The sequence below is a fragment of the Anopheles coluzzii genome, chromosome 3 (genome assembly GCF_943734685.1).
Source record: "Anopheles coluzzii chromosome 3, AcolN3, whole genome shotgun sequence".
Taxonomy (NCBI): Eukaryota; Metazoa; Arthropoda; class Insecta; order Diptera; family Culicidae; genus Anopheles; species Anopheles coluzzii.
In genome coordinates this window covers 64,699,213-64,707,148 of record NC_064671.1, presented here as the reverse complement: position 1 = coordinate 64,707,148, position 7,936 = coordinate 64,699,213, and the positions used below count along the sequence as shown (strand labels likewise).

The following is a 7,936-nucleotide window of genomic DNA, read 5'->3' as shown; positions in this document are numbered from 1 at the left end:
CCACGAAATGTTCTATATTAAAATTCAAATTGAAATCAAAACAGCTTGTGTGCAGATGCTTTGGAAATGTTATTCCTCCAACAAGAATACGCATAAAACACCATCGCGTGAGTTACGTGTACGAAACACACGTAAAAAAACACCAAAAACTTCTACCGGTTCAAGCTCTCTCGCGCGCTCTCCTTGATGGAAACCCGACCCGACGTACTGAGTGACCCGAAGCAAGCGGCCAAGGCACAAAAAAGCCGCACGCTTACGCCAGGCACACGATCACCACCGGCATGCTCGCAGAAGTTTATGCTGCTCGCAGCATACCCAAGCATCGCCGTTCATCGCGCGTTCATTTCACTCTCGTGCGTCGTCCGGTGCGGTTGTGGTACCAGGTGGTACGATTGTGTGTCTTGCGAACCAGGTTTGTTGGTGCTCCAAGTCCAGTCGCGAAGGGTTTTCAGGAGTTGGTGCAAAGTGTTCCTGTAGCTTTATAGGAAATTAAATAAATTGGCTTCAAGTTGGATTTTGTGTAAAGTGTGAAGAGCAGCAAAAACATTTAAAATTAAATAATACTCGTATTCATCGTATTCATTTTTTGAAAGTATTTCTTCCGTTGATTTACTGCGCTTACCCTTGTCACTTGTACGACACGTGGAAGTCGCGAATTTCCGATCCGCTTCCGCAAGCGGTCCTTTGACGTGAGCGTATTGATTTAACGCGTTCCCTGCGGAAAGATAGTTCCCTTTCCTTCGTCTTGTTTGTTTCTAAACCAAACCTCTCTCCGTTTCTTAAGCTCTCGAGTAGGTACCGTGCATTTACCGTGCAGTCGTTTTATTTGCAGTCTTCCGTCAAATTTTCCCATTTTAAACCTTTGCCCGGCGTCGTATTGATCGTCCTGCGTGGACGGTTTCGCGCTTCGTGTGCCGGTTTTGTGTGTTTGTGTGTGTGTGTGTTTCAACCAAAAGCCCCGGAAAAACGTATTTCAAAGCTCGCGGCAGCGCGTACCGAGTTTGTTTAATACATATTCTCGACCGTAACAGTGCGTAGGTAGTGTGCAGTGTCCGCGGCAGCATCCCCGCCAAGCGGTTGGAATACAGATGTAATAAAACACACCCACACCCAGACTCATATACAGACACACAGACGTACAATCTTCCACATTCAGTGCGAATTGAATGATCGAATTCTACTAACCTCCAACCCCGTTGTTTGCTTTCGCCTTGCCGAAGGGAATGGAAAAGCGTGCGTAAATAAATAATGATCTAGTGTGCCATTCTACCAAACAACAGGAGTAGCAGCATTAACAACAACAACAGCGGCAAAAAACGCATTTGAAAGGATTACGCGCGGCGCGTTTTTCGATAAAAGAAGTGAGTGTATGTGTGTGCGTGTTTGTATCTCTGTGTAAAAGTGCTCGTTGTGCTCGGTGTTTATTGCTTTCGTGAAAAGTGAAGTGTGAGCTTTTCCGGTTGCCATTGCCTCATCCCACACCCATCCGGCTGCCTCTCGGTTTGAGAGGTTTTTGTTTTTCGCAGACTTCGCTTTCGCATCGGTGCCAACGACGGCCTAGCCGCACGCGTTCCCGCCCAAGGAAGCAAAGGAAAAATCCCGAAGGTAAACACACGCTGTAAAACTTACACCTTCTTTTTTGTGCGATCTTATCTTTCTGTCCTTCTCTGTCTCTCGTCGGTGGATTAGATCGATTTTGATATCATTTCGTGTGTGCGTGTGATGAAGAACCCCAAATTGTGTTTTCCTTACAAACCACCATCTTGAAGCAAAACACACCGCGTCTCAAAGTCAATGTTTCCTTTTTTTCCGTGAAAAATCGACGCTTGCGGTTGTTGCGTTTGGTGTCGGGAAAGGTTTACTACTATGTTTGCCCTGGGATGTGTCTGCTGGTGTGTCTTGTGGTGGAGCGTAATAATTAAACACCACACGCACGCACGCACGCGGCTGTACGGTGTGGAATGATGTCACGGTTTGGGCCGGGGAGGCGCAAGGGGACGCACTCGAGAGGCTCATGTCGTAAATTGTCCCAGTGTTTATTTACTCTGGAGATTTTCCATCATCACCATCATCAAAAGAGCGTTGCGCTGAAAGCGATTGTAGGTTACGGGGGGGCAGGTATGAATGGAAGGAAGCGTTTGGAAGGTTTCTTTCTTGGTAGAAGGTTGATTCCTAGTATTTTGTGGGAATCAAAATTATGTCCTATTCATAAAGAGGGTTCACATTTTACCGAAAGTCTTTGAAAGTTTCAAGAATTTAGTAATTGATTTATTTTTGCACTTGGTATGATTTTTCGTTTTGTTTCGTTATATATTCAGGAACTTTTTTTAAAAGTTTGCTCTACTTGATTTTCTTTTCCATCACCCCATCCTTGTCTTGTTAAGCCCACGTGCCACGTAATGAAATGTCTGTGCCACACATTATGCCACATGGATATTCAACCCTTTCCCCCACAGGTGTTGAACCCTAATGAACATTGCAAAACAAAAATTGACGTGTTAATCGGTTCGACTTCAGTACGCAAAGGGTCTACAAGCCCTTCCGAAACTGTCGAAATACTCATCCAGCACCAACAAAAGTTTGCTCTTTTGCTCAAACAGTGGGAGCTGGTGTGTTTTAGGCCTCACACTAGCTCCGTGGTCATGTGCACGAAAGTCACCCCTGCTAACCCGTTCCGAAGGCACACCTCAGCGGAAGTAGTTAGCAACAAACAAGAAGGTGTGTAGCAACACCAGGATCCTTTTCAGCCACCCAGAATTAGCATACAACCAGGCCAGCAGCGCTGGCCAGCAACAAGCTGATTGACCCTTTTTTTTTAGACGGCCTGCAGCTCCTTGGCCGGTTGCCCGATGGCTTGCCTTATTCTTCCTTAATTTATTCCACCTCCATTAGTGGTGATTACTCAAAAGTCCGGGCATCCGGGATGATCCCCGTGTTTCGGAACTGACTTTGGTTGCCTTTTTTAATTGCTTCACACAAATTCACCTTGTTTTATTTTTCCTACTACTCCTACTCCTTGCAACTCTTTATCCCTTTGTTCAAAATGCCAGAGAGCCGGTCCAGCAAGAAACCAATGGAAAGCTTCCAACAAAAACGAAATGTAAAAAAAAACACCGACGTAAGAAGGAATGATCGTAATAAAACGAGAAGCCTATAATTAATTCGGCAAAACCCTTTAATGCTGATGGCGAATGAATAAAAATCGCTTCCAGCGCGTACCTTACCCGTACCCGATCCTTTTACAGTAGGTTTTTTTTTCTGCTTCTTGCTCTGTTCACCCCTCCGAGGGCAACTTGTTGATGAATGTGTACTAAAACCGCAGTCCAGTTGGCCGATTCCGAGGCATGAGGACGGGGTGGATGACTGACCTCAAGCACAGGCAGCCCCGTCACAAGAACAAGGTCATGGGGGTGGGAGAGCACGGGAGCGAACCGTCCGTTCTTTATGCCTTCGGTCTGTTCGGACGATGTTATTGCCTCACTTCAATCTTGCCTCCATCGTCAGCCTCAAAACGGCTTAAGCATTCCGGAATGGGCGCGGGAGATGGAATCAAGACAACAACAAAAAAGGAAACGTCCAAATTGAAACGACCATCAAAAATTTTCGAGGAATGTCAGGCTCGATTTCTTCTGCCCGTGGAATGCTCACATCCTGCGGGAAGGCCACGGAGTGACGGGTGGGCGAGGGGTGGAAAATGAAGAACAAATTAAACAACCTAACGCTCCGCTGGAAAGAATCACACAGCACAGGGACAAAGAATCCCAACAACAGCAACAACAAGCTCAGAACTTCAGTGTTGGATCAACAAAACCCCTGGCCTGGCCTGGGCCGGATTCGCTGGTCGCGATAAGCAGAAGAAAAATAATTTCTTTTATACGACTCATTTGTGAGGTTTTGATATCACATTTTGTGAAGGTTGCTCCGGAAATGGGACTCCCCCTCCCCCCTACCCGAGATTGGCATCAGGATATCAAACAACAACAGCAACAACAACAAAGTCTCATGCGTGTTGCCACCGCGTGTTTCCCTCACCAAGGATCCAGTGTGGACACACTTTTCTTCTATTTTTTTTTAGCCGTCTTTGGGTCCAAAATCAAGGTCTGATGGTTGTTCTTTCTTGCAATCCCTCCGACAGGCACGACGGGGAGTCTGACTTTAAATTGGATTTGATAAAAGCGATCTGATGGGGTGCATTCATTAAAAGAAAACGTAATTTGGTTGCGACACACCTCGGCTCATGAGCCTTGACGGGGAAAGGAAATGAAATGCTTCCACCCCATACGAAGCAAAACCCGGCATGCCATCGAACGAGCACCTTTCCCAATCTAATAATGCTAAACATTTTATGTCAAGCGTTGGGATTGGGTTTTTTACGTGTGTTGTTTTTTGTCAAACGAAGGTAAAATTATGGAATTTTATGAAGGTAAACTCCCAGCGCACCCTTCGACGCGGCTTCCTGTAATGAGAATTTTCGAAACAAAGTGCCAATTTGCAGTGGCATAAAATTGAAATCTAATGAGTCCCTCACACACAATATGAGCACGAACGCACGCTTATTTTTAGAAAATCATAACACACAAATTGTAAAACCAGAACGAGGACGCTTTTTTGTTTCGAATTAAACCCTCGTTCAAGGGAAGGTGCTAAAACGTGGTCGGTTTACTTTTTCTTCCGAGCTGCGTTATTCTAACGTCCCACCACGGGCAACAGAAAAGGGTCAAGGACTGCAACTCACACCGAAACGGGCAGCGAGATGCAAAACCGCTGACGCCTTGTGCATTTCATGATTCGTTTGTTGTTTGCAAAATAAAATTACCTTCAAATTACCTTTCGCTGTTTTCTGCCGGGGCCGGGCGAGCAAAACACGATAACCTCATTTTCTCTGCAATGTAACTTGTCTTTGTTTGATACTTTTGCTCCACAGCAATGCTGTGAGTGGTGCGTGGTGGTCCAGAATATAATTTCTGTTCCTTATATTCCCTTCCCTAAGACAAATTCGAGTCAGGGAAAATAAATTGGTATCTGGAAAAATTAAGAAAACTGTTTGAGTACGAGCACGGTGCTCTCTATCTCTGTCCAGGTTGCAGGTTTTCCTTTTTCACAGCCTAGACAATCGAGTCCCGAGACCTTCGTCTATTACATGGCTCAATTGTTTCATCATCATCATCGTCGTCCTCATCGTCGTCTCCATCGTTATTAAAACCTGAGTGTAGGCTACAAACCAACACTGCAGGTTGTGCCGGTGCTAGAGCAGCAAATAAAATTAGAACCGAAGTCATAAGCATAATGTAGTTGTGGGGCAAGATAGACAGACACAGCAACCGAGTCCCTTTTTGTACCGAAACGGCATTAAATACCACCGGCCGGTTGGGTGCAGCTAGGAATACGGCAAGATGCTCAACCTCTCAATGGTGGAGCGTCAAGCTGTGGGAGATTGAAGAGAAAATGCTCCCTTTTTCCCAAGGGATCGTGGTTTTTTTTTTGCCACCCCAAACCTCAAACTATGTCCAACGAGAACCCTCTTTGAATGTGTGAGAGTCTGTCTGTTTGCCATGGTTTTATTTTTTGTTTCGTGTGCTGGTTATAAGGCTTTCTTTCTGTGCTTTCTGTGTTCGGTGGAGTTGTTATCAAATTAAAAACTTGTTCCAAAAGGCATCGGATTCCGTATCGAGGCAGCGCCATACCGCCTGTGTTGCTTTGATAGCATTAGCGGCGATCTGTTTCCAGTGCCAGAAGAGCTAGAAGAAATTAAGCTTTCCTGCACCTCCTTTCCCAACGTGCCCGCGTGGGAAGAAAGTGAAGAGCCAAAGAAAAACATGACAAGCTCGAAACTTAACTCCGAGGAACTGGGAGGACAACAAGCCCCGTAGTTTGAGCTGTAAAAGGGAGAAACCAAAACCTGAACTTGGGTCTGCCCTTGGATGATTTCTTACCGACCATGCATCAACTGGAAGCGGACACCCGGCCCGTTAATGCGCACCATGTTCATTCATAATCACACGCAACAGCGCAGGATCAAATTGGTTTCAAATTTATTAATGGTGACGCTCGCGCACGCCTTCCTGAGCCTCGCGAGAGGCGTTTGGAGAGGGTTTTTTGTTTGTTTCGTTTGGTGTGGGTCCGTTTTTTATGAGCTCCCTTTTCTACCTTCACTGTTGGACAGCAAAGGGGAGATAATCGTTGGGCAATAATCCAATGAGAAACCGTATACCGACACCTGCTGAGATTGCCCAGAGCCCGTGAGCCCTTAAGAAGAAGATCGTGTCCCTTCGTTCGGAATTTATAACCCGTCATAAATGAGCTAGAGAAGTCTCGTGGACAAGGGGATCATTTATTAGCTCTTGTTTGTTTCTCACAGTATTTCAAGTGTGTGTGAATGTCTATGAGTAGGGTTAGAATTTTGTTAAGCTCTTACGCACTTCGATTTATTAAAACAAACGACCAATCGGTAGAACATCCTGAACCATGGAGGAGCGCCAGCAGCCATCATTAACATGTGCAAATTCGCGTGGATTTAATTAAAAGCGAATCCGTAATGTTCCGCCACACTGCTTCCTTTCGTATAGCTCCATTAGTTGCGAAACGGCAAGAGGTGCGGTATTAGATCGCTACCCTCTATATCGACGAGTCGCGCCACGGCCACGATTAATTAATTGATTCCCGGCAGGGGGACGGTCCCCGGAAATGAGGAATAAAATGTGCTTTGAATAAATTATCGATCGAAGCCGCGTGGATAGATATTAAATTTAAACTTTGAGCGCGAACGCCCTAGCACATGCTGCTGGCGGCTGGCATGTAGTGGATGGGATGGGTGGTTCGCGAGCATAAAAGTCGTATGGGGCGCAAATTTACGTGCCTTTCGGGTTGCGGGTGTAGTTTTATTCTCAACTTACTGCTGGCCGGCTGCTGGCCGTTCAGTAAATTATTAGTAATGAGCACGCGCTGTTCGAACCCCGCACCGTGCGAAGGTTTATGACAGGAAGGCCGAAGTAAACGGTTGGACTTTTACCGCCGCACAGTCGTTCTGAGTTTATTGATGAAGACATAAAAAACCTGTCGGAATGATTGCAGGCATGAATCATTGGCTTCATGGTTTATAGGTGAGTGTGTGAAAGAGAGTAATATTTTGTTCTTTAAATTATGGCTTCCTTTGAAGAGCCTTGGGCGGTAGGCGGTAGAGTAATGCCATTCTAGAGATGAAAGTATCAGCAGTTGATTAAAAATGTGTGATTTATTGTTTTGCCTGGGACATATTTTTAATTTAGACTGTCAGTGTGTTGTAAAATATCAAGCCTTTTTTTAATTTTCTAGATTTACAGGTAAATTATAACGCATTTTCGGGCAATTTTACTGAAAATCTTAAGATTTAGCCACTAAATTAGTGTATTTTCAAATCCAAGTGGTCCGCGATCCTAGAAATGTTGGAAAGCACTGTCTTAATTCACTGGTTTAAGCAGAATTGTCTCAATACCACATTTTTTAGTTTGTTTTCATATGATAAAAACATAACATCTAGGTGTAGATTAACTTGATCACCTAATATTCTCTGTATATTTTTCTAGTGCTATCACAAAAAAGTATGATTTATTTTATTTTATTTTTAAATAATAAATCTTGATTGTTTTGACCTACTTAAGGGGACATAGTTAGGCTTAACTTAAGGGAATAATTTGGTTAAGCTTTAGAATTTAGAAGAAGTCCTAACGGTAGTTGACAAACCTATAATGAATTGCATTCCTCAGAGAATGCAAGCCCCAATGTTTACGGATTTCATATTCTCCATTTCGTATCTTCTAAATGTCTGTGTTTGTCGATAGAAAAACTAAAACTGAAAGTGCTCACATTCCCGCCATGCTCTGCTGCAATTCAGCAGTTACACCTCTCGCATTCCTTCCAACCGTCAGCTGTAGCGTTGTTGCATAATAATCACGTTTTG

At 44.6% G+C, this 7,936-nt stretch overlaps 1 protein-coding gene across 3 annotated transcripts in view; it reads left to right on the top strand.

The window, feature by feature from the left end:
- The first annotated feature begins 279 nt into the window (after nucleotides 1-279).
- The window catches only part of LOC120957903 (somatomedin-B and thrombospondin type-1 domain-containing protein), a 32,732-nt gene continuing 25,075 nt past the window's right edge, over nucleotides 280-7,936 (top strand). The window contains exons 1-2 of one of the 3 annotated variants that reach the window (XM_040380340.2): nucleotides 280-412; nucleotides 1,281-1,605. The gene's annotated coding sequence lies outside the window, so the exon portion shown is untranslated. Of the gene's footprint in view, nucleotides 413-1,220; nucleotides 1,606-7,936 lie in introns of all 3 variants that reach the window. The other 2 variants (XM_040380341.2, XM_040380342.2) reach the window with 2 other exon arrangements.